Here is a 24,893-nt window from a genome sequence, read left to right on the forward strand (position 1 = left end):
TCACCTTAGATATTCCTTTTTCCGGGCAGCCTTTCTTAACCCCAAAGACTGAGTAAGGTATGCCTTCTATGTAGTCCTATAACCCACTGTACTGTACTCTTTCCCTTCCCACTGCCTCACTGAGTTGCTTTTGTTGTTTGTCTGCATGCCTCTCTGAGGGCTGGAATTTGGTCTTGCTTATAGTTGTGTACTCAGAGAGGACTCTGAGGCTGCAGCCTTCCTTCACTCTTACAGTATCATTTCACCTTTGTGACAATGATACCTGAATGGCACTCTCTGCAGCCTTTCTCGTTGAGCTACAATTGTCTGCTGGGCTTCCTCCCTTTATGTCCAGCTGGAATATCAACACTGGTATATACCAAAATATCCTCCTCTCTACTCAAACTAGCTTCTTCTTTCCACTTACCCATGTTTCTTCTTCTGGGACATCAAACCAAGAGGTGACCATGGACTTCTGGTTCTCCCTCACATCAAATAATGCCAACTACTAGAGAGTCTACCTACACAAAGTCAGTTGTTCCTTTCTTTTTATCTCCACTGCCACCTTCCTGATTAGACCTCTACCCTCTTATCTCAACAACTGCAACATCCCCCTGATCAACCTCATCATTTCCCTTACCCACTCAGAAACTTTCAGTGGCTCCTCATTGTCCATAGAGAAAAAGAGAAAAAGGGGAAGGAAGCTCACTTTGAGTACCTACTTTATGCCACTGAGGAGGGTGTTTTACACACATTATCACATTTAAATACAGAACACTTTTCATCTGTCCTTCACGGTTCCCTATGTCACAGTTCAAGCCTACTTTCCACCTCACCTCCACCTCTCCCCCACATAAACTCTTCATTTCCATTGGGTTTCATACTCCCTGTTTTCTGAACACAATCTGGCCTTTCCTGATTCTGAGCCTTGGTTCTTGCTGTTACCTCTAACCACATCGCTAGTATTGAAATCCTGTCCATTTTTCAAGATCTACCTCAAATAACACCTCCTCCTCGAAGCCCTTTCTGATTCTCATACGAGATGATCACTTCTGCTGTTGAATCTTTATGCTGTTTTGTTATATTTTTCTTTAAATAAACAGTTTTATTCTCTAATTTCTCCCACTAGATTGTGAGTTTCATAAAGATAGCTATATATTATTTTTATATAATCCACTACACCTAGCAATGTATTTAGCACATCATTAGCACTCAGTAATCATTTGTGATACTGAAATTTAGCTGTATTTGTCTTTTCATATATGTGACCTATAACAGTGTTTTTCAATCTGGGTCTTGGACCATTATTGGATCATCAAATCAATTTAGTAGTTTGCAACCATAATTTTTAAAAAAGAATAGAAAATGACTTACTATTCAGAGAATGTCATGAGTAGTAAGGTAGGTATTGTTTTGTGGAATTGTTTTAGAAATATATGCATTTGCATGTGTGTGTGCCTGTGTATACCAGATAAAATATATTTCTTACCATGAGTCTCCATCAAAAAAGATAGAAAAACACCACTTTAATACATATGCATTATTTCAGTCAGTAGATTATAAATTGTTTGACAAGAGAAAGCAAATATAGCAAATTCTTTAATCTTACAATCAGCAAGAGCCAACCCCCTACTTTGAGTTCCACTCATTACAGGAACCCTAGGACCTAAAAGAGAGACTCAAGTGCCTGTATTTAAGTGAGCATCTTTTCTAGTAAAGAGAAAATAATTAATGAGAAAACCATATCAATACTTAATAAAGGAGCTGTGGAGCTGCTTTGGTTTAGAGCCAGAAGACATACATTATAGTTTCTCAGTCTACCATTTGTTAGCTGTGTGATGTTGCATAAACTGCTTGGTTTCTCTGAGCCTCAGAACAATCAACTAAAAGAATAATATACATCATGCCTCACATAACTGAGTTAAAGTAAGGTATATATGTAATATTTTATAAACTATAAAAATTGTCATAAGTTCTAGGTAAAAAACAGCATATGTTAATAACAAGTGAGAATTAATATAATACAAATTATACAGCTAATTGTGCATTAGGTTTTTTTGTTGTTGCTGGCAGTAATGGTAATCCAGTTCAAACTGGTCATGCTCAAAAGGAACTGAATCACTCACATACAATGACACAGCTAGCTTTGGGCAGGGCTGGATCTGGGAACTCAATAATATCAAATCATGGTCCATCTATCTCTTTCCTCCTGTCTTCTCTTACTCTTTGACTCTGCTTCAGTCTCAGTGATGGTTTCATTCTCAGGTAGGTTCTTCCCGAATGGTGGAATGTTGGCTTCCAGCTTCTCTAGGCTGATGTGATCCTCACACACAGCTGGTGGAGAGTAACTCTCTTTCTATAGTTCCACCAAGTCACAGGGAGGGCTCTAATAGCCTGGCTTGGGTCATGAGCCATGCCCCAAACTGAAAACAGTAACCAGGGTGCCTGGGAGACATGCTGAACCCAGAAGGTGGTTAGCATTTCCAGAGGAGCAGTTTTTCAAAATATGTAGGAGGTGAGACACCTGGACCAAAAATGTGTGTGTGTGTGTGTGTGTGTGTGTGTGCGAGTGTGTGTGTGCCAGATATTCAGAATGATTATGTATGTAAAACTGAATAGGATGAATTTAGTTCTTGAAGGCAAGGACATTATTCATCTTCATTTCTGCTTAATTTCATCATGCAACTTTAGAGTAATGGCACACACTGTTTTGTGTTGTTTTGTTTTGTTTTTCATCTCATTTCATTCATTTAACAAATACAGTATTTACCGAAGTACTACTATGTACCTGGCACTTTTCTAGGTACTGGGATATATTAATGATCAAGACATACAAAGTCCCTACCCTTAGGGAATTTACATTTTTGGGGGGAGACAAATAATAAACAAGTCAATAAACATATGGCTGGGAGTGATAAATTCTATTAAAGGATAAGTAAAGAGTAGCAAGAGCCACAGATGGGGGATAAGGACTATCTCGGAAGGATTGATAGAGAAGCCCTCACTAGCTTTGAAGCATAAATCTTACTGAAGCGAGAGAGCAAATCATGTGAATATCTATCTGGGGAAAGAAATCATGGCAAAGGGAACAGCAAATACAAAGACTCAGACAGGGACAATAACTTTCCCCATAGAGTAATACATATATACTCATTAACATATTTTTTCATATGTATGTGAACATGTTAAAGTTTTCTACATTAAAACAATTTTTTTAACAGTGATATTAAACTTAAAAGTCTTTGTGGTCTTTTTAATATTGATTCAGCTAGGTAAGATATTTATGAATATTGATGAGCATGCAAATGTGTATAAACTGAGAGTACCTTGAAGCACAGCCTTCCTTTCTCCTATAGGAACTGAACCCAGGGAGTAAATGGTGCTAGTAGAACAATGGGCCTTGCACCACAGTGAAAATCTATACAGATGGTAGAAGTCAGGAGTGACCCTGCCAGAGCTGGGGGAGGAGAATTTCCCTCCAGGAGTTTCCTTAACTCTGTCCTTTTGCTCTAATTGCTGTGGACGTGTCAGGCAGCACAAAGTGGCTCCTGAGGGTGGTTCCTACTGATGCTGGGTAAAGGTCCCCTTATTCAGAGCCAAGGACTAACACAAAGTAAAAATTCCTCTGATCTCAAGCCTTAACAAAGGTTATGCTGTCTGGGAGCGGGGAAAATGGGGTGGAGCATGAGTGTAGAGGGTGAAGGGGACAGGAGAAGGCAGAAGGCAAGTAACCCACCCTCTCTAATTGATTAGGTGAAGGTTTTCCTGAACTTGGAACTCCTGTAGCAAATTACCACTAGGCACTTCCCTTTACCTAGTAACGCCCTTATCCTTTAATTGCATTGGCTTCTGATTTGTTTGATGTCAATTCTTACTCTCTACAGTAGTTTGAGACTGGTCTACTGTTTTTATTGTCCTTGATTACCTTTTATATTAATTTTCTTAGATTGTAAATTCGTAGAGCATGTTCTTAAACAATAAATTCTAAATTTAGTTGAGTGTCTTTATCTTAATTGCCCTTTGTAAGCAGACATGTGATGAAAGCTTTTTTACGATGATTATGACTGCAAAGATTACACTAGGAATTAAAGGCTATTTTTTTAATTTTGGAGAACTGCTCCTCTGGAGATGTTAACCTCCTCTCTTTCAATTTTTCTCTCAGAAGTTATTTTCAGCTGTATTTGCCTGACAGTTTGATGGTCAGGAGAACTGGGTACTAATCTTAGATTCACCAACTTCTTTGCGACTCCGTGCCTTAGTTTCACAAACTCCTATTGAAAGACAGAAAGAGGCCACAGGAATAGGGAGATTGAAGTCAAATGAAAAACGTAGACATAGTAGAGTTTAAAAGTAGGACTTCTGGTCAGAAGTATATTATCTCCTACCTCTCATGGCCAGCCTCTGAGGGAGACAATCTTTTTCTCCCCACAAACATAACTTCTCTTCCCAGATACTCAGGTTACTATTGTGAAGTATGAAGAACCACCCTTAGGTACTATCTTTTGTAAAGAGTCCTCCTGGAAGACTCACTTTTACTTCATCCTTATACTTAATTCATTACAGGTCTTCAGAGAGCATCTCCTCTAAGATTGATCCATCATTTGTGTTCCCATCCTCTTCTTTCCAAGAGAAAGATTCTCAGGAAGGAGGTAAGGATGCATAGAGCACCACAGATAATACCCAGAGTGAGACAAATGGTGAAGAATCACATAGTGAGCCCCAGCAATTTCAGATGATGAAAAGGGAAGGGACAAAAATAAATTCTAGGTGAATTAAAGACCCAGAGTTGTAAAAACAACAACAATAACACAACTTGAAAATTGTCCAAAGAAAATATAGAATCCTTTATGATCTAAGAATAAATTTTATCAAATTTTGAAAAAACTCTAAAGGATATCTTTAATAAACTGACAATAGCAAATTTTAAAAACCCTACATAACAAAAGACATCTTAAACAAGGTTATAATACAAATTACAGATGGAGAGAAGTACCCACAACATGTATATCAGGAAAAGATTGGTATCTGGTATTTGTAGTCCTATGAATCAATAATTAAGAATAAATAAAAAGACAAACTACCTGTGGTGGTTTGAAAGGATGTATGTACCCTAGAAAAGCCATGTTTTAATCAAAATCCCATTTCATAAAGGTAGAATAATCCCTATTCAATACTGTATATTTGAAACTGTAATCAAATCCTCTCCCTGGAGATGTGATTTAATCAAGAGTGGTTGTTAAACTGGATTAGGTGATGACAGTCTCCACCCATTTGGGTGGGTCTTGGTAAATTTCTGGAGTCCTATAAAAGTGGAAACATTTTGGAAAATGAAGGAGATTCGGAGAGAGCAGAGATTACTATAGCACAACGAACTAGAGTCCACAAGCCAGCAATCTTTGGAGATGAAGGAATACGCCTCCCGGGGACCTTCATGAAACCAGAAGCTAGGACAGAAAGCTAGCAGATGACACCGTGTTCGCAATGTGCCCTTTCAGCTGAGACAGAAACCCTGACTATGTTCGCCATGTGCCTTCTTACTTAACAGAGAAATCTTGAATTTCATCGGCTTTCTTGAGCCGAGGTATCTTTCTCTGGATACCTTTGATTGGACATTTCTATAGACCTGCTTTAATTTGGGACATTGTCTCGGGCTTAGAAGTGTAAACTAGCAACTCATTAAATTCCCCTTTTAAAAAGCCATTCTGTTCCTGGTATATTGCATTCCGGCAATTAGCAAATTAGAACACTACCCAATAGAAAAATGGGCAAAAGGTATGACTAGACAATTCATAGATGAAGTCGAAATGACCAATAATATATATAAAAATCTGTTTCATCTCTACTAATCAGAAAAAAATGCATATTAATCCGACTGAGATTCATTTCAATCCATTTTATTATAAATAATTTTAAAATATGACCATATAGGTGTTGGCAAGGATGTGGAAAAGCTAGAATTTTCATATTCTGTAAAACTGACAGAACCGCTTTGGAGAGCAACCTGATAATATCTACGCAAGTTGAAAATACATCTATTACTTGGCACAGGAAATCTACTTCCAGATATATGCTTTAGAGAAGTATTTTTCAATCCATTAGTGAGTCACAAAAATCAATTTCGTGGGTCATGTCCAGCATTTTACAAAAATAAAATGGAGTAGAATGCAACAGAACAGGAAATAGAGGACACATAGAAAGGGTATTTTTTGGTTAAACTTTTATTTAATATATTAACTGGGTCCTGATAAGAAGTATTTCTTATTGTGAGTTGTGATTAAAAAACAAACTCTGAAAACACTGCTATAAAAAAACTCTGTAAGAACACGGAGACATGTTTAAAGATGTTCTCGGCAATATAGTGCTTGCAGTAATGAAACATTGAAAACAATGAAAGTGTTAAAATTACAAATGGATAAGCAAATTGGGGTGTAGTCATATGATGGAACACATACTAGTTAAAACTAATCACCTTAGTGTGTATGGATGAATTTTTTTTTTTTTTTTTTTTTTTTTTTTTTTTAAAGGAAAGACAGAGAGAAGGAAGGAAGGATAGAAGGAAGGAAGGAAGGAAGAAAGGGAAACATCTTTTAAACATTTTCTTGTTTTATTGTATTCTGTTTCTCCGTTTTTGTTACATGGGCTGGGGCCGGGAATCGAACCGAGGTCCTCCGGCATAGCAGGCAAGCACTTTGCCCGCTGAGCCACCGCGGCCCACCCAAGGATGAATTTTTTAAAACATAATTTTGAGGAAAACAAAACAAAATGCAGAAAAGTAAATGACTCATGAAAACAAATTACGTGAATTTTTAAAACATACATCCTTCCAAACCAGCACATTCCACCCTCTGGACCCTAAAAAAGACATGTTTTCCCCATATACAAAATACCCTCATTCCATAACAATATCAGAGAACCTTAAACCATTCCAGTAACATTTCAAATACAAGATTAATACAAGATTAAAATCAGTACAAAGTCTCATCAAAGTTAGTTAAAGGCATAGACAGTCCTAAGGTAAAATTTTCTCCGTTTGCTCTGGACCCTGAAAACTCATAACAAGTTATTTGCTGCCAACATACAAAGGAGGAACAGTCATGGGATACATATACCCATTTCCATAGGGTGGAAGGAACACAGGGGTCACAGGACCCAAGCACTTTTGAAAACCCGCAGGGCAAAGTCCATCAGATTTCAAAGTCTGAGAATCATTTCGTTTCAGGATTTCTGAAAGTGGCAGTCCCACCCTTTCCAAGGACCTACACAGAGGCCTGCCTATCTCTGAATGCAACCTTGGAGGATGTTGGAGAGACCACATTTTTCTCGGCTCCACCCTCTCCAAGCATTGGGGCCGCACCCAGACTCTTTGCCATCTCCGGGGCACACACTCAACCCTTCCATGTGGTGGCAGCCAGGCTCTCCCCAAACCCCAAGGAATGTGCTTCACCCTCTCCAAGGCCTGAGGTGGCATGACTCTTCCACTGCAATGAGGTGGAAGGCCCATCCTCTGCCTTTGGGGCAAACTCACCCTCTCCATGGGCTTGGGTGGGTCTGTTCTCCTGGCCTGAAGCTTCTTGACTTCAGGCCTCAGCCTCCATGGTTTTGCCTCTGAAGTTATTTTTCCTCCAATGTGTCCCTTCTCTGAACTCCCCATTCTAGACTGGCAGCGGCTCTGTTTATACAGGTCCCAAAGCACTCTCGTAGGCTTTCTATGCAGTAGCACTCTCGTAGGATCATGCGCATCAGACATAAGGAGTTTCCACAAATCCTTCCTGGAAAACTCCATGTCCAATCCTGGCTTTCTCTGAAATGGCTGACTGGTTTCACATTTGGCCAAGACCTCATCTGGGGCACTGTATTCTGGGGTCTACCTTCCTGAAGGCCCAGAATTTTCCAGAACTTCAATTTCTGGTTTCTTCGTACCCAAGAAGAGTTCAGTTTTCAGCTTATCTCTTTCCAGTTGCATTTCACTATAAGCTGTGAGAAACCAGGCTGCACTTTCCACATTTAATTTGGAGATGTCTTCTGCTAAATATCCAAGTTCATGGCTTTTAAAATCTGCCTTCCAGCCAAAGCCACTAGTCAATTTTGCCAGATTATCTGCCATTTTAAAACAAGGCTTGTCTTCCTTCCAGTCTATAATAACACATGCCTTATTTCTGTTTAAGGCTTTATCAGAAGTGTCTTTACAGTTCACATTTCTACCAACAGTCTCTTCAGAGCATTCTAGGCCTTCTCTATCAAGCTTCTCACAACTCCTCCAGATTCTCCCCCTTATCCATTTAATAAGCTGTTCCAACATGTTTGGTATCCGCAAACTGCAGGAGCAGCACTCCACTCTCCGGTACCAAAATCTGTTCTAGTTTGCTAGCTGCCGGAATGCAATATACCAGAAACAAAATGGCTTTTAAAGGGGGAACTTAATAAGTTGCTAGATTACAGTTCTAAGGCTGAGAAAATGTCCCAATTAAAATAAGTCTAAAGAAATGTCCAATCTAAGGCATCCAAAGAAAGATATCTTGGTTCAAGTAGGTTCAAGAAAGCCGATGAAGTTCAGGGTTTCTCTCTCAAGTGAGAAGGCACATGGTGAACACAGTCAGTTTCTCTCTCATCTGGAAAGGCACATGATGAACATAGTCAGGGTTCCTCTCTCATCTGGAAGGGCACATGGTGAACACGGTGTCATCTGCTAGCTTCTTCTCCTGACTTTCTGTTTCATGAAGCTCCCTGGAAGACATTCTCATTATTCATCTCCAAAGGTCGCTGGCTGGTGGACTCTGCTTCTCGTGTCTATGTCGTTCTGCTCTGCTCTCTCTGAATCTCTCTCATTTCCCAAAATGTTTCCACTTTTATAGGACTCCAGAAACTTATCAACACCCACCCAGATGGATAGAGACATGTCACCTAATCCAGTTTTAACAACCACTCTTGATCAAATCACATTTCCAGGGAGATGATCTGATTGCAGTTTCAAACATACAGTATTGAATAGGGATTATTCTGCCTTTATGAAATGAGATTTAGATTAAAACATGGCTTTTCTAGGGGACATACATCCTATGTATGTATGTACAGGCCCAAAACAAGCCTGTTAAACTCAATGAATTAATATCTAAAGATGATAAATCACTGTGGTTATTATCTCTGCTAGGAAAAAAAAAGGGGGGGGGGGTCCCTGAAATTTCATTCTTCCTTATCTCTGCACATACTGTTCCCTCTTCTTAGAAAGCCCTTTTCCCCAGTACTTGTCTGCCCAGCAATCTCCAATATATCCTCCAAGATCTAGTTCAAATATGACTTCTCTCCACCTAGATGCCTCCCCTCACTTCCAGTATTGATCAATTTATTACTCCCTCTTTTAACTCTCTCTGTACTTGGAACATTTCTAAAGCATTTATCACAATATAACACAATTATTTTCTAATGTCAACCTTCTCTACTATACCTCTGAGCTTTAAAAAAAAAATTTATTAATCACACACACACAGTCCATACATGGTGTACATTCAACGGCTCACAATATAATTAGTTAGTTGTATATTCATCACTATGATCATTTTTAGAATATTTGCATCACTCCAGAAAAATAAATAAAAAGAAAAAAGATAGTGGGTACGTGATGAACTGAAACGAGCAGGAATCTCCCAGGCAGTATTTGCACGTGTGGCTTTTAACAGAACTCAGGGCTTGCTTTCAGAAATCCTCCCAAAGGAGGAGGACCCCAAGACTGCATCCCAGTCTTTGCTGGTGAACCTACGGGCTATGCAGAACTTCTTACAATTACCAGAAGCTGAAAGAGACCGAATTTACCAGGATGAAAGGGAAAGGAGCTTGAATGCTGCCTCAGCTATGGGTCCTGCCCCACTGATAAGCACACCCCCCAGCCGCCCTCCACAGGTGAAAACAGCTACTATTGCCACTGAGAGGAATGGGAAACCAGAGAACAATACAATGAACATTAATGCTTCCATTTATGATGAGATTCAGCAGGAAATGAAGCGTGCTAAAGTGTCCCAAGCATTGTTTGCAAAGGTTGCAGCAACCAAAAGCCAGGGATGGTTATGTGAACTGTTACGCTGGAAGGAAGACCCTTCTCCCGAAAACAGGACCCTGTGGGAGAACCTCTCCATGATCCGAAGGTTCCTCAGCCTTCCTCAGCTGGAACGCAATGCCATTTATGAGCAGGAGAGCAACGCGGTGCATCACCACGGCGACAGGCCACCCCACATCGTCCATGTTCCAGCAGACCAGATGCAGCAGCAACAGCAGCAGCAGGCACCGCCCCCCGCTCCGCAGCCCCAGCCCCAACAGCCGGCTGGCCCCCCGCTCCCACCCCGGCAGCCCACCGTGGCCTCGCCCGCCGAGTCCGAGGAGGAGAACCGGCAGAAGACACGGCCACGAACAAAAATTTCAGTGGAAGCCCTGGGAATCCTCCAGAGTTTCATTCAAGACGTTGGCCTGTATCCGGATGAAGAGGCCATCCAGACTCTGTCTGCCCAGCTTGACCTACCCAAGTACACCATCATCAAGTTCTTTCAGAACCAGAGGTATCACCTCAAGCACCACGGGAAGCTGAAGGACCACTCAGGCCTCGAGGTGGATGTTGCAGAATATAAAGAAGAGGAGCTGCTGAAGGATTTGGAAGACAGCGCCCAAGATAAGAATGCTAACACCCTTTTTTCAGTGAAACTAGAAGAAGAGCTATCAGTGGAAGGAAACACAGACATGAATGCTGACCTGAAAGACTGAGATAAAAGTATTATTTTCATTCAACAGTGCCACTGGTATCTACTAACAAAATGAAAAGTCCACCTTGTATTCTCTCAGAAAGTCTTTGTTGTTCATTGTTTGGCCAATGAAACTTCAGAAACTTGCACAAACAGGAAAGTTGGGGAAGGATAATGCTGACTGCACTAAATGTTTTACTCTGTTTTACAAACTGCTGGGCAGCCCCAGGTGAAGCATCGAGGATTGTTTGGTATTAAGATTTATGTTCAGGGGATGCACCGAGGCGTGTACCCTGTAAGCATGATACCAGTGAACTTTTTTTTTCTTTTTTTTTGATTCTGGAGCATTCAAACAAGCATTATAACTTCTGTGATTATTATTTCCTTTCCTTTAATTATTTCTGTAACACTCCACACTGATATTTGGAAACTTGCCCCGTATTTTTAAAAAAAGGAAAAAAAAAGAGTTTGTTACTCTGTTGTATGTTACAAAAGAACTATAGACTGTGGAATGCAGTTTAAAGATGACATATGCCAACAAATGCCTTGTATTATATGGCACTGCCGTAATTCAAATTTGTTTTTATTTTGGAAATAAAAGTTCACCATAGTTTTTTTTCCCCCTCATTCTCATTGTTACATGATTTTTTAAAAAAATGAAAAGAAAATGTGAAACACAATTTAGTCCTCATTATTTATTTGTAGATCCTGCAGCATCACGTTGTAATTAATTTTTTGGAAGTTTCCGTTAAATGTAATATTGCTTCTCTCGTTACCATACTGATTCTTTTCTATTTATAAATGCATTTTGACGGGCAGTAAAACAAAGTGTCTTGAAAGTTTTAAATAGAGAAAATGTGCTTTACACAGTTGCCTATAAAAAGTGCTCTATATTATCCAAGCAATTCATAATATAAGCTTCACTCTTATTGTTGTATGCAATTTTTACTATCATGCAAATAAGCTTAGGTAAATAAAACTAATAGATCACCTTAGAAAATTATGCAATTAATGTGAAAATAATTGATGTTTGCAATGTGTCTTCCTTTGGTTTACAATCAATTTTAAAGCTACATCTGTATAAAATTTCTGTATAAAGGTGTATTTCTTTTTTATGAGTTTATGGCTATGAAAACAGCAGCTATTTTGTTACAGCTGGCTGTTTTTATAAGTATATCACAATTTTCTTTATGCAGAAATGTTCTGATTAGGAGTGGTTATTGATTGTAACTACACAATTAAAATAGTTTGTATGGTATGAAAGAAAAAAGAAAAAACTCATATATCCCATACCTCTTACCTCTCCCTCTCATTTGACCACTGGTATTTCAATCTACTCAATTTATTTTACCCTTTATCCACCCCTATTACTTTTTTTTATTTTTTAATCCATATTTTTTTACTATTCTGTCCATACCCTGGATTAAAGGAACATCAGACACAAGGTTATCACAATCACATAGTCATATTGTAAAAGCTATAATGTTACACAATCATCTTCAAGAATCAAGGCTACTGGAATACAACTAAACAGTTTCAGGTGCTTCTCTCCAGCCACTCCAATACACCATAACTAAAAAGGGGTATCTATATAATGTATAAGAATAACCTCCAGGATAACCTCTCGACTCTGTTTGAAATCTCTCAGCCACTGATACTTTATTTTGTCTCATTTCTCTCTTCCCCTTTTTGGTCAAGAGGGCTTATTCAATCCCATGCTGCCACATCCTGGTGAATTATAGGAGTTCTGTCCCACACTGCCAGGGAGATTTATACTCCTGGAAGTCATGTCCCATGTTGGGGAGAGGGCAGTGAGTTCACCTGCCAAGTTGACTTAGAGAGAGAGGCCATATCTGTGCAACAAAAGAGGTTCTCTGGCGGTGACTCTTACACATAACTATAAATAGGCTTAGCCTATCCTTTGCAGGAATAAGTTTCATAGGGGCAAACCCAAGATCAAGGGTTCAGCCTATTAATTTGGTTGTGAGAAAACAAACTGGTTGTGAGAAAATCAGGAATTCTCCAAATGGGGAAGTTTAATATTTTCTCCTTTCTCCCCAGTCCCCCAAGGGATTTTTGCAAATATTTCTTTATTCACTGCCCAAATTACTCTGGGATGTATCGGGGCATCACACTAACCTGGACAAACCAACAAGCTCTCATGCCCTATGTAAGATTCCATGTGTTTATGGTGTTCAACTAAACTGACCATACAAGTTAAATTAGGTAATGTGTTACCCAAAATATAAATTCTGCACCAAATAAACATCTCACCCTTTGGTCTCACACAGAAATTGAAGTTTTAAAATATGGATGTTATCATCCTTTATCCTGTATTCTGATCTACCCCAGTCCTATCCAGATAAGCTTCATTCATTTCTGGAGTCAAAGTCTGATCACTTTTTCAGCTTTTTAAACATTTCCTGTACGGGGTAGTGCTGACTTTCATAGCTTCAGAATTCTAACTCTAAGTCTCAGGTGTCACATAAATACCCGACTATCTATTAATTTAGTAAAAAATTATTTAATATATTTACTTAATATTACTTAGCAAGATATATTTAAAATATTAACTTAGAGAAAATGCTTTTCACTCAAAATTTATAACATATATATAACACAAAGGTTCCAATCTTAACTATTTTTTAGTGTACAATTCAGAGGTATTAATTATATTCACAATGTTGTGATACCATCACCACAATCTATTACTAACACCTTTACATTGCCCCAAACAGAAACTCTGCACCCACTTTTCCTGATGCTTTTTAAAAGGTTTTTTGCAACAACATCTAACCTTGAAGCTGCAAGGTTCTAACTTCAGAATAAATCATTAAATCTTTGTTAAATTGTTTTGCCTCCTTTTGTTTTTAACTCATTCTATCAAGTGACCCCCAAAGCTCCAAAACTAGCATCAGTTGGGGCTGACTATTTGAGGGTTCAGGTTATTTCAGGCTGTAGCTTTCCCAAACAGCACTTTGATTCAAAACAAAGTATCATATAAAAAAAAAAAAATCAGACGTGGAGTAAAATGAAAGAATGCCAAAATATAAGGCAATTTCTTTTCTGAGGTATTATTTTGAAAGGAAAAATATTACCTTATCATGTATTACAGTATTTATTCATTTGACAAATTTTTAGAAGTACCTGTACGTGCCAGGCTCTGTGCTGGCAACTGGAAACACAATATATATTCTTTGGTGAGAGCTACTTTAGATAGAACACAGTGGAAAAGAGAGCAATTAAATGTATAATGACACAGCAAATTAATTATGATCATATTAGCTACTATGAAAGATAAGTATAGCTCTCTACAAGATTCATAAGTTTGTGAGGTTAAGAGTCTCCTGTACCTGTTCTGTTTATATATAGTGCCGCAGTAATTCAATGTCCTAAATCCAGTCTGCCTGAGTTCAAATACTGGCTCAAATCTTGAGCAGGTTACTGTAACTTCATTCTCCTTAAATATTTAAAAGTGGAGAAAACAATAGTATCTACCTCATGAAGTTATGGTGAAGATTAAATGAGTTAATACAGGTAAAGCACTAAAAACAATGATGATACATAGAATGTGTTCAATAAATGTTAGCTATCATTATCACTTCAGTTGGACTTTGAAAGGCAAGTAAGATGATGGAGGAAAGAAACTTTAAGCAGAGAGAGCAACATAAGCAAAAACCCAGAGGCAGAAAGTTGGTTGAACCTCAGTTGAATTGAAAGGCCTATGTTTTTTAGCCTAGAAAGCTAAAGGGGAAATGATACCATGAGATGATGCTATAAAGTTTAGCTGAGGTCAATAATGCAAGGCCTTGAGCATCCGGGTCAAGATGGCGACTTAACAATGTGCGCATTTTAGTTTGTCCTCCAGAACAACGATTAAATAACCAGAAACAGTACAGAACAGCTCCTGGGGCCACATCAGCAACCAGACACACAGCATACCCCAGTCTGGACCAGCTGGACCAGCTGCGAGCCCCTCCAGAACTGTGAGTTCCCAAAGCTGCAGCGGCTGGCGCTCCACCCCCACAGGCTTCTTCCCAGAGGGGAAAGGAAAGGGACTTTACCAGAAGCAAGGACTGAGCATGATCAAACGCCAATTGTGGAATTAATTAACAAATACTGACCCTAAAAATAGGCCCCCAGCTCAAGTGAACCTGGTCAAAGCAAAGGTCGCTCATTTTTTGCCCCAGAGCCAAGGGGGCAGGGCTGACAGAAAAAGGGGGGGGGGGGAAAAAGAAGGAAACAGAGGTTTTTGTGGCTGTTTATCTACAAAGACTTGACTGCCTTTGGATATAATGGCAGGACTTCTCAGGCTGCAACTGCCTCAGGCACAGGCAGAAGTGAGCTCTTTTGGGGGCTTGTCTGGAGCCTTTGCCTACCCCAGGGGAGGGGTGAAGCCCAACTCAGGTGGAATCCCTCCCTCAAGGAATTCAGACACCAGGGCTTGGTAATTTGAAGCCATTAAAACCAGCCTACAACCTCTCCTCTGTCTCCACCACGCCCCCAGCAGGGAGAGTCCGCCAGAGTTAAAGGTACCGCATCATCTTATGCTGGTGGGACCTGCAGGCAGACAAGTGCCATATACTTGGCAGGACAAGAAAAACAGAGTCCAGAGACTTCACAAGAAAGTCTTTCAACCTGTTGGGTCTCACCCTCAGGGAAAACCGATGCTGGTGAATCTTTCCTCCTGATAGGAGGCCATTTTGGTCTGGGAAAATCTGGCTGGGGTCTACAATATCTAAGTAGACCCTCCTTAGGGTGGTGGCAGGGGAAGGCACCATACAAGCAGGGCAAGAAACAAGAAAACAAGAACGGAAAAATTCTCCTCTGTTAAACAAAACTTAAGCTAGAGGTCCAGATAAAGCTGAACTGAATGCAAAGAACAGATAGACAACAAATTCATCCAGCAAGAAAACCCTAGGTAAAAGAAGTGAAAGCAATCTCCAGAATAAACTAATCAAAGTAATTAAATGCCTAGATGCCAGCAAAAAAATAACAAATCACACCAGGAAAATTGAAGATATGGCCCAGTCAAAGGAACAAACCAACAATTCAAATGACATACAGGAGCTGAAGCAATTAATTCAGAATATACAAACAGACACAGAAAACCTCATCAAAAACGAAATCAATGAATTGAGGGAGGATATAAAGAAGGCAAGGAATGAACAAAAAGAAGAAACTGAAAGTCTGAAAAAACAAATCACAGAACTTACGGGAATGAAAGGCAAGGTAGAAGAGATGAAAAAAACAATGGAAACCTACAATGGTAGATTTCAAGAGACAGAACATAGGATTAGTGAATTGGAGGACGGAACATCTGAAATCTGGCAAGAAAAAGAAAATATAGGGAAAAAATGGAAAAATATGAGCAGGGACTCAGGGAATTGAAAGACAATATGAAGCACACGAATATACGTGTTGTGGGTCTCCCAGAAGGAGAAAAGAAGGGAAAAGGAGGAGAAAAACTAATGGAAGAAATTATCACTGAAAATTTCCCAACTCTTATGAAAGACTTAAAATTACAGATCCAAGAAGTGTAGCATACCCCAAAGAGAATAGATCCAAATAGACGTACTCCAAGACGTTTAATAATCAGAATGTCAGAGGTCAAAGAGAAAGAGAGAATCTTGAAAGCAGCAAGAGAAAAGCAATCCATCACATACAAGGGAAGCCCAATAAGATTATGCACAGATCTCTCAGCAGAAACCATGGAGGCAAGAAGACAGTGAGATGATATATTTAAATTACTAAAAGAGAAAAACTGCCAACCAAGAATTCTATATCCAGCAAAATTGTCCTTCAAAAATGAGGGAGAAATTAAAACATTTTCAGACAAAAAGTCACTGAGAGAATTTGTGACCAAGAGACAAGCTCTGCAAGAAATACTAAAGGGAGCACTAGAGACAGATACGAAGACAGAAGAGAGAGGTGTGGAGAAGAGTGTAGAAAGTAAGATTGTGAGTAAAGGTAAAAAGAAGGAAAATTAGATGACATATAAAATCCAGAAGGCAAAATAGTAGAAGAAAGTACTACCCATGCAGTAATAACACTGCATGTTAAGGGATTAAACTCTCCAATCAAAAGGCATAGTCTGGCAGAATGGATTAAAAAACAGGACCCATCTATATGCTGTCTCTACTCAAAGGACATGAGGGCAAGGACACAAATGGACATTTACACACCAATGTTTATAGCAGCATTATTTACAATTACCAAGAGATAGAAGCGGCCAAAATGCCCATCAACAGACGGTTGCCTAAACAAACTGTGGCATTTACATAGGATGTAATATTATGCAGCTGTAAGACAGAATAAAGTTATGAAGTATGTAACAACATGAATGGACCTTAAGGATATTATGCTGAGTGTGATTAGCCAGAAACAAGAGGACAAATACTGTATGGTCTCACTGATATGAACTGACATTAGTGAATAAACTTGGAATATCTCATTGGTAACAGAGACCATCAGGAGATAGAAATAGGGTAAGATATTGGGTAATTGGAGCTGAAGGGATACAGATTGTGCAACAGGACTGAATATAAAAACTCAGAAATGGACAGCATAATATTACCTAACTGTAATACAGTTATGTTAAAACATTGAATGAAACTGCATATGAGAATGATAGAGGGAGGAGGGATGGGTCATAAGTGAAATCACAAAGAAAGATAGACAATAAAGATTGAGATAGTATAATCTAGGAATGCCTAGAGTGTTTAATGATAGTGACTAAATGTACAAATTTTTTAAATGTTTTTGCATGAGGAAGAATAAAAGAATGTCATTACTGCAGTGTGCTGAAAATAGATGGTAATTAATATTTTAAAATTTCAACTTATGTGTGAGACTAAAGCAAAAAATGTTTATTTGGTACAAATCTATACTTTGACTAGTGCATCTCCTAATATAACTTATGTAGATAGTAGGTTGAACACCTTAAGTACATGGAACTTTGTATAGGACATGAAAGTTTATTGGTTTGTTCAGGTGATGCCCTGATGAATCCCAGAGTGATTTGACTAGTGAGTGGAAAAGTATTTGCAAAGTCCCCTTTGGGGAATAGTGAGAACGGGGGAAAACTCAACTTCCTCAAGTTGAATTCTTGATATTCTCACAAGCAGTGTGGGCAACCAAAGCTATAGGCTGAGCCCCCAGTCTTGGGGTTTGTTCATAAGAAACTTAACCCCACAGGGGATAGGTCAAGCCCATTTAAAATTAGGCCTAAGAGTCACCCCCAAAGGAACCTCTTTTGTTGCTCAGATGTGTCCTCCCTCTCCAGCCAACACAGCAAGCAATCTCATCACCCTCCCCCTGTCTACATGGGACATGACTCCCAGGGGTGTGGACCTTCCTGGCAATGTGGGACAGAAATCCCAGAATGAGCTGAGATTCATCATCAAGGGATTGAGAAAAACTCTAGAATGAGCTGAGACCCAGCATCAAGGGATTGAGAAAACCTCGACCAAAAGGGGGAAGAGTGAAGTGAGACAAAGTGTCAATGGCTGACAGATTCCAAACAGAGTGGAGAGGTTATCCTGTAAATGTAGCGCTGTGTTCCAGTAGCCATGTTTCTTAATGATGATTGTATAATGATATAGCTTTCACAACGTGACTGTGTGATTGTGAAAACTTTGTGTCTGATGCTCCTTTTATCTACCTTGTCAACAGATGAGTAGAACATATGGAATAAAAATAAATAATGGGAGAACAAATGTTAAAATAAATTTAGTTTGAAATGCTAGTAATCAATGAAAAGGATGGGTAAGGGGTATGGTATTGTAAAAAAATTTTTTTCTGCTTTTGTTTTATTTTTCTGTTGTCTTTTTATTTCTTTTTCTGAATTGATACAAATGTTCCAAGAAAGTATCATGATGATGAATATGTAACTATGTGATGATATTGTGAATTGCTGAGTGTATGTGTTGGGAGTGTTTGTGTTTCTTTCTTGTAATTTTTTTTCTAATTAATAAAAAATTTTAAAAATAAATTTAAAAAATAATGCAAGGCCTTGTGTTATTGTGTCTGAACTTTATTCTAAGCGACAGAGAAAACATGAAAAGTTTTATAAAGTGACAAGCTTAGACTTGCAATTTTGAAAGCTCTCTTTGGCTGCAGCATAAAATGGATGGAGAAAGGCAAAAATGGATGGCAGAGAAACTAGGAAGGAGGCTATCACTGTCATCTAGGCCAGAAGCTTGAGTTTGTACTAGACTAGTGGCAGAAAAGATGGAAAGAAACTGGCTGATTGAAGAAATAGTTAGGGGGATACCCAACAATGTTTTGCGTGTGTGTTGGGGGTAAGTGGCAGGGAGAGGGAGGCATAAAACAAATATTTGAGAAAGGAATAAATGAATTCTTGTGTTCCTATGATATTCTTTTACTGTATGGAATGCCTTCCCTCTAATCCATCATTCCATGCACAGTTCCTTCCTATTTCCTCCATAAAACTATCCCTTGATTGATCTTGTCCTCTTCTTTCCAGATGTGTTCTAGAATTTTAGAGCTGAACATTCTTAAGGGATGCATAGTTTAGTGGACTTGGAAACTACCTGAAGACAAGAGACCATTACTCAAGCACCATTCCAGGTCTCTGCAGTTTGAATGTATTGTGTACCCTAGAAAATCCATGTCCTTTAATACCCATTCAATACCGCTAGGTGGGAGCTTTTTTATTGTTTCCATGGAATTGTGACCCACCGAATTGTAGGTGGTAATTTTTGATTAGATGGTTTCCATGGAGGTGTGTCTCCACCCATTCAAAGTGGGGTTGCTTACTGGAGCACTTTAAGACGGAACCATTTTGGAAAAAGCTTTAGAGCCCACGCAGCCAGAGTTCTTTGGAGATGAAGAAGGAAAACGCCCCCAGGGAGCTTCAGGAAACAAGAAGCCGGGAGAGAAAGCTAGCAGACATCACCATATGCCCTACCAGCTGAGAGAGAAACCCTGAACTTCATACACCTTTCTTGAGTGAAAGTAACCTCTTGTTGGTGACTTAATTTGGACATTTTCATAGCCTTAGAACTGTAAGATTGCAATTTAATAAATTCTCCTTTTAAAAAGCCATTCTGTTTCTGATATATCGCATTCCAGCAGCTTGCAAACTAAAACATGGCGCACAGTAATAGAACTTTTCTTCTAAGTGACTACATGACTGTTACAATCATAAAAAACAGCCATGATAATATAAAGCTCTGTGACCCATAAAGCATTATACAGGTGTGGGAGCTTTTACAACCATTTCTTTCTCGGATCCTCACAGAACTCTTGTAAAAGCGGTACTATTACAGAGGAAATAAACTCAGAACTAAAGGGACACATCTAAAGTTACACACACTGAAAGAAATGGCAGTGCTAAGATTTGAACTTAGATCTGGTTCCAGATGGAATGCTCTTTCTCCACTTTGGTTAAATATTCATGTAACTGAGAAGTTAGGATTTAACAAACAATTATGATTACTGAATCATTATATACTTATTTCTCTTCATTTCTAGTATATTACAATAGCCAGAGGGAAATACATGAAATTACTGAACTGTAATCCAGCTACCATGATCTCTGATAATGATTGTTTAACTATATGGCCTTTACCTGGTGACTGTAAAAACCTTGTGACTGACCCTCACTTATACCCCCTTTCCTGGTTTCAACTTTAGATTCTTATAATCACAAAAGATAGCCTTTACAAGGTGGAATATGAATCCCAGGGATGAGCCTGGCCCTGGCACCGTGGGACTGACAATGCTTGCCTGACCAAACGGGGGGGGGAAAGAACTGTAACAAAATAAGGTATCAATGGCTGAGAGAGTTCAAGTAGAGTCGAAAGGCTATTCTGGAGGCTACTCTCTTGCAAGTTTCAGATAGATATTGCTATTTACCATGGTTTGTCAAACTCCAACCAAAACCATTCCAACCCTAAAGAACACCTAGGGCTCTATCTGAGATTCTACAAAAGTTCCATGCACTATGATTACGTTCCAGAAACCTACAACCTCCAGATGGGCTCTTAGGCCAGACAAGTCCTGAAACCCAGAAAGGCCAGCCTCTCTTGAACATCAACTAGTTCCATTCTCCTATCCCATATTATTGACAGCCCTTTCCAACATGAAAAAGTTAGAATGGGCATTGCTCAAATACTCCTTTTAAAAATTGGGAGACACTGCTTTCCAGGCCTTTGTTTGAAAAGCTAGTGGGGTGGTGGAAGAGGGCCCCCAATTCCCTGGGATTTGCCCTGTTGAGCAGACAACCCTGCTGAGCCTGGGTCTGTCTAAATCTCCCTGAGTCCTGCACCTACCTGCTGTGGGCCCTTGGCAGAAGCCGGCCCTCTATTCAAGGCCCCATGTGTGTGTACGTGTGTATGTGGGGGACCTTGTGATATTGGCAGCAGCTTTAACTCAAGCTACTTTGAGCTGTGGTATCTGCAGCCACCCCTGGCTGTCTTAGACAAATCCAAGCTCTGCTTGGGGAAGAGGCCCAGGGGACGCTGGCTCCAGCCCCAGTGCCTCCTGAGGCCAGTTGGTGTGGAAAATGGAGGTGGTCAGGGGGTGGCAATGTTGAAATAAACCCGTTTCTTTATTCCTAAAAAAAAAAAAAAAAAATTGGGAGAAAGATCAAAGGAGAAGGAGGAGTTATGACAGAGAAGATAGGATTTAACTATTGAGTATTACTGCTGAATCTTTATATCAATATTTCTTTTAGTCTTCAGTATCTTAGAACAGCTGAAAGGAAAAACCTAAAATTGTGGAACTGTAACCCATACCAAACTCTGAAATCTGTTCTATAATTACTTGTTACAATGTACTTCGACATTTATTGCTTTTTTGTATACTGTTATATTTCACAATAAAAAAAATAAGATGCTTTAATGTTTATTAATGAAGGGACTTGAGTCAGCCCAGAACTATCTCACCCCAATTACAAAGTTACCTTAATAGAGCTGGATCTAACCAAAAATGGCCAGCTGGATATGAACAACAGGTAAATCTTTAACCTAAAGGTGACCGATACCTCATTATAATACTAAAAATCATGTCCACCATCATGTTAAGACTATTTTCTTACATACGTTAAATATGTAATCAATCTGCGCATGCTCAATAATTAGATCACCTCTAACCTTGTCATCTTAAGCTACTGTGCTCATTATCCTAAAATCTACCCATCTTTTGCTACTATAAAACTATCAGAGTAACTGCAGTTTGGGGAGACAAATTTTTAGGCCAATAGGCTGTCTGATCTCCTGTTTCACATCTAGCAAGACTCATTCTCTCTTCAAAACCCTGGTATCTCAGGAATTGGTCCTTTGAGCACATCAGGAGGAGAACCCACCACTTTTGATCCCGATGGAACAAAGATTCTTAAGAAGGAAGGAGACCAACTGTCTGAAGTTCTGGAGCCCTGAAAGGACAAGTAAACATGGTAATTGAGCCTTATGTGATTGTTAGACTCTTAGTATAAAGGCTGGGCAACCAGATTTTTCTCTTTTCTGCCAGCTCTCCAGACCCTCAGTGCCTTAAAAAGCTTCAGAGAGAGAAATATTTCCAGTTCCAACTCCAGACATCAGACTGGATGAGGGTCATCAAGATAAAAGTGGGTCAGGAAGTCAGTTTGGAGGTTCGAGTCTCCCGGACCTGGAACTGAGGCTGTGTCCCATTTCTGAAATGACCCCCCTTTTCTCTGATATCTACTAATCTATTTTTTGAGTATCATTCTGTACAGTGTTCCAGGCCCAGACTTGAGTTTATCTGTTGAGTACATTCCTAGAAAATAATACAAAAATTAATTGGTATTTAATGAAATTAAATTAGTATATGGTGTCTGTTTAACTGTAAATCAGCATGTTACTTAAATATATAGTAAGTGTTAAGTATCCACTTAAACTTGTTGGTCGGTGTGTTACTGCATTTGTATTATTCAAATGTTCCTAACTGGTCATTGATTGTGGAAATTCTTTAAAATGGGAAATTCTAATTCTAATAGTTTTCCTGAATATTTTACTTTATTTTGAAAAATTGGAAAGATTTTAGTTATGAACATATGAAAAAAAGAAAAAAATAGTTTATTTCTGTAACAGTCTGGCCTCAATATATTTTAGAATTAGGAAATGGCCTGAAAATGGTATTACAGTTAGAGCTGTTCTGCAAAAGAGAGCAGAAATGGGATGAGATAATGCATATTCAATCCTTTATTTGTCCCTCTCAAAAGCATATTTCTGTGTTTTTTTGTTTGTGGCTAATTTTCTGTTTGTCTCTGTCAGCTTGGTTCAATGTATATTTTCATACCTCTGTACAATAATAGCAAATTAACAAAAAAAAATTCTTGAAGAGCAATATTCAAATTATTTAAAGATAAAGACTATATATGTATGTGTGTGTGTGTGTGTGTGTTTGTGTGTGTGTATAGTCTCCTGGGACTCGTGAAGTTCCTGAGAAAAAGGCAAAAACTCTTTAGGCACCAGGGTTCAAGGTTCAAGGCATTCATATATGTAATTACTATAAACAAGTCTGGACACTGGAAAGAAACTATTGCCTGGAATTTCCCGAAGGCAGCAGAGGGCTTCTTCAGGAAAGAACAAAGACTTTTCCAGTTGTCCATGTCACAGCTTTAAGCAAAATAGATATAATAATTGACAAAAAATTAAAAGAAAGGCATAAGAACTCTCATCAACACTAATGCCACCATGGGGGTCTTTAACCCCACCACCCTCATTTAAAACTTTGAAATCCAAGTTCAACAGACCGGGCCTTATTTTTTCTATCCCACCTATCCATGCCCTTGGGACGTCTTAAGCCTGGGTTGAATGCGAATGAATCAGCTAATGCAGCTATTGGGGAAGTGTTGGGCGCAGAAAGATTGGAGAGTTATGGGCTTGGTTTAGAATTCTTTCTACTGAGCCTGAAGATCAGATTTTTTTTCTTTTTTGTGAAAAATAACACATACAAAAAAGAAACAAATTTCAAAGCACAGCACAATTGTTGTAGAACAGATTTCAGAGTTTGGTATGGTTTACAATTTCATAATTTTTGGTGTTTACTTCTAGCTGCTCTAAGATATTGAAGACTAAAAGAAATATCATTGCGCTTGGGGGCGGGGGAGGCGGGGCCGGGCATGGTAACCGCTCGGAAGAGGGGGCTGGGCCGGAGGAAAGCTGAGGAACCGGTGCTTGCTGTCGCCGCCGCCGCCGCTTCTTTTCCAGCCTGTTCCTCGTGGTCCCTGAGGCTTCCAGAGCAGCCACCAGGACTTCTGCTTCGGGCCCTGGAAGCTGAACAGCGGCCAAGACCCACATCATGAAGTCAGCGGATGTGGAGAAGTTAGCTGATGAATTGCATATGCCATCTCTTCCTGAAATGATGTTTGGAAACAATGTTTTAAGAATCCAGCATAGCTCTGGCTTTGGGATTGAGTTCAATGCTACAGATGCCTTAAGATGTGTAAATAACTACCAAGGAATGCTCAAAGTAGCTTGTGCTGAAGAGTGGCAGGAAAGCAGGACGGAAGGTGAACACTCCAAAGATGTTATTAAACCATACGATTGGACCTATACAACAGATTATAAAGGAACATTACTTGGAGAATCACTTAAGTTAAAGGTTGTACCTACAACAGATCATATAGATACAGAGAAACTGAAAGCCAGAGAACAGATTAAGTTTTTTGAAGAAGTTCTCCTGTTTGAGGATGAACTTCATGATCATGGAGTTTCCAGCCTGAGTGTGAAAATTAGAGTAATGCCTTCTAGCTTTTTCCTGTTATTAACGGTTTTTCTTGAGAATTGATGGGGTGCGTATCAGGATGAATGACACAAGACTTTACCATGAGGCTGGCAAGACTTATATGTTACGAGAATATACATCACAGGAGAGCAAAATTGCTAATTTAATGCATGTTTCATCTTCCCTCTTCACGGAACCTAATGAAATATCCCAGTATTTACCAATAAAGGAGGCTGTTTGTGAGAAGCTGATATTTCCAGAAAGAATCGATCCTAACTCTGCAGACTCACAAGAAAGTACACTTGTGGAATAGAATGTGATACATCGTATCTCACCATGGAATCTGACTGGAGACCTTGGCTGTTAGTAGTGGGGTATTTTTATTCTGAGAATTAATTGCCTTGTTTATGGACAGATTTTCTGTAGCCTTAAAGGAAAAATAATAAAAAATTGTTGCAGGCAGGTACCACTTAA

At 39.2% G+C, this 24,893-nt stretch overlaps 2 pseudogenes; both read left to right on the top strand.

The window, feature by feature from the left end:
* Positions 1-1,344: 1,344 nt before the first annotated feature.
* Positions 1,345-11,330, top strand: LOC143690579 (DNA-binding protein SATB1 pseudogene; annotated as a pseudogene).
* LOC143690580 (TIP41-like protein pseudogene) lies at positions 10,978-24,893 on the top strand (annotated as a pseudogene).

Source organism: Tamandua tetradactyla, chromosome 7 (assembly GCF_023851605.1).
Source record: "Tamandua tetradactyla isolate mTamTet1 chromosome 7, mTamTet1.pri, whole genome shotgun sequence".
NCBI lineage: Eukaryota > Metazoa > Chordata > Mammalia > Pilosa > Myrmecophagidae > Tamandua > Tamandua tetradactyla.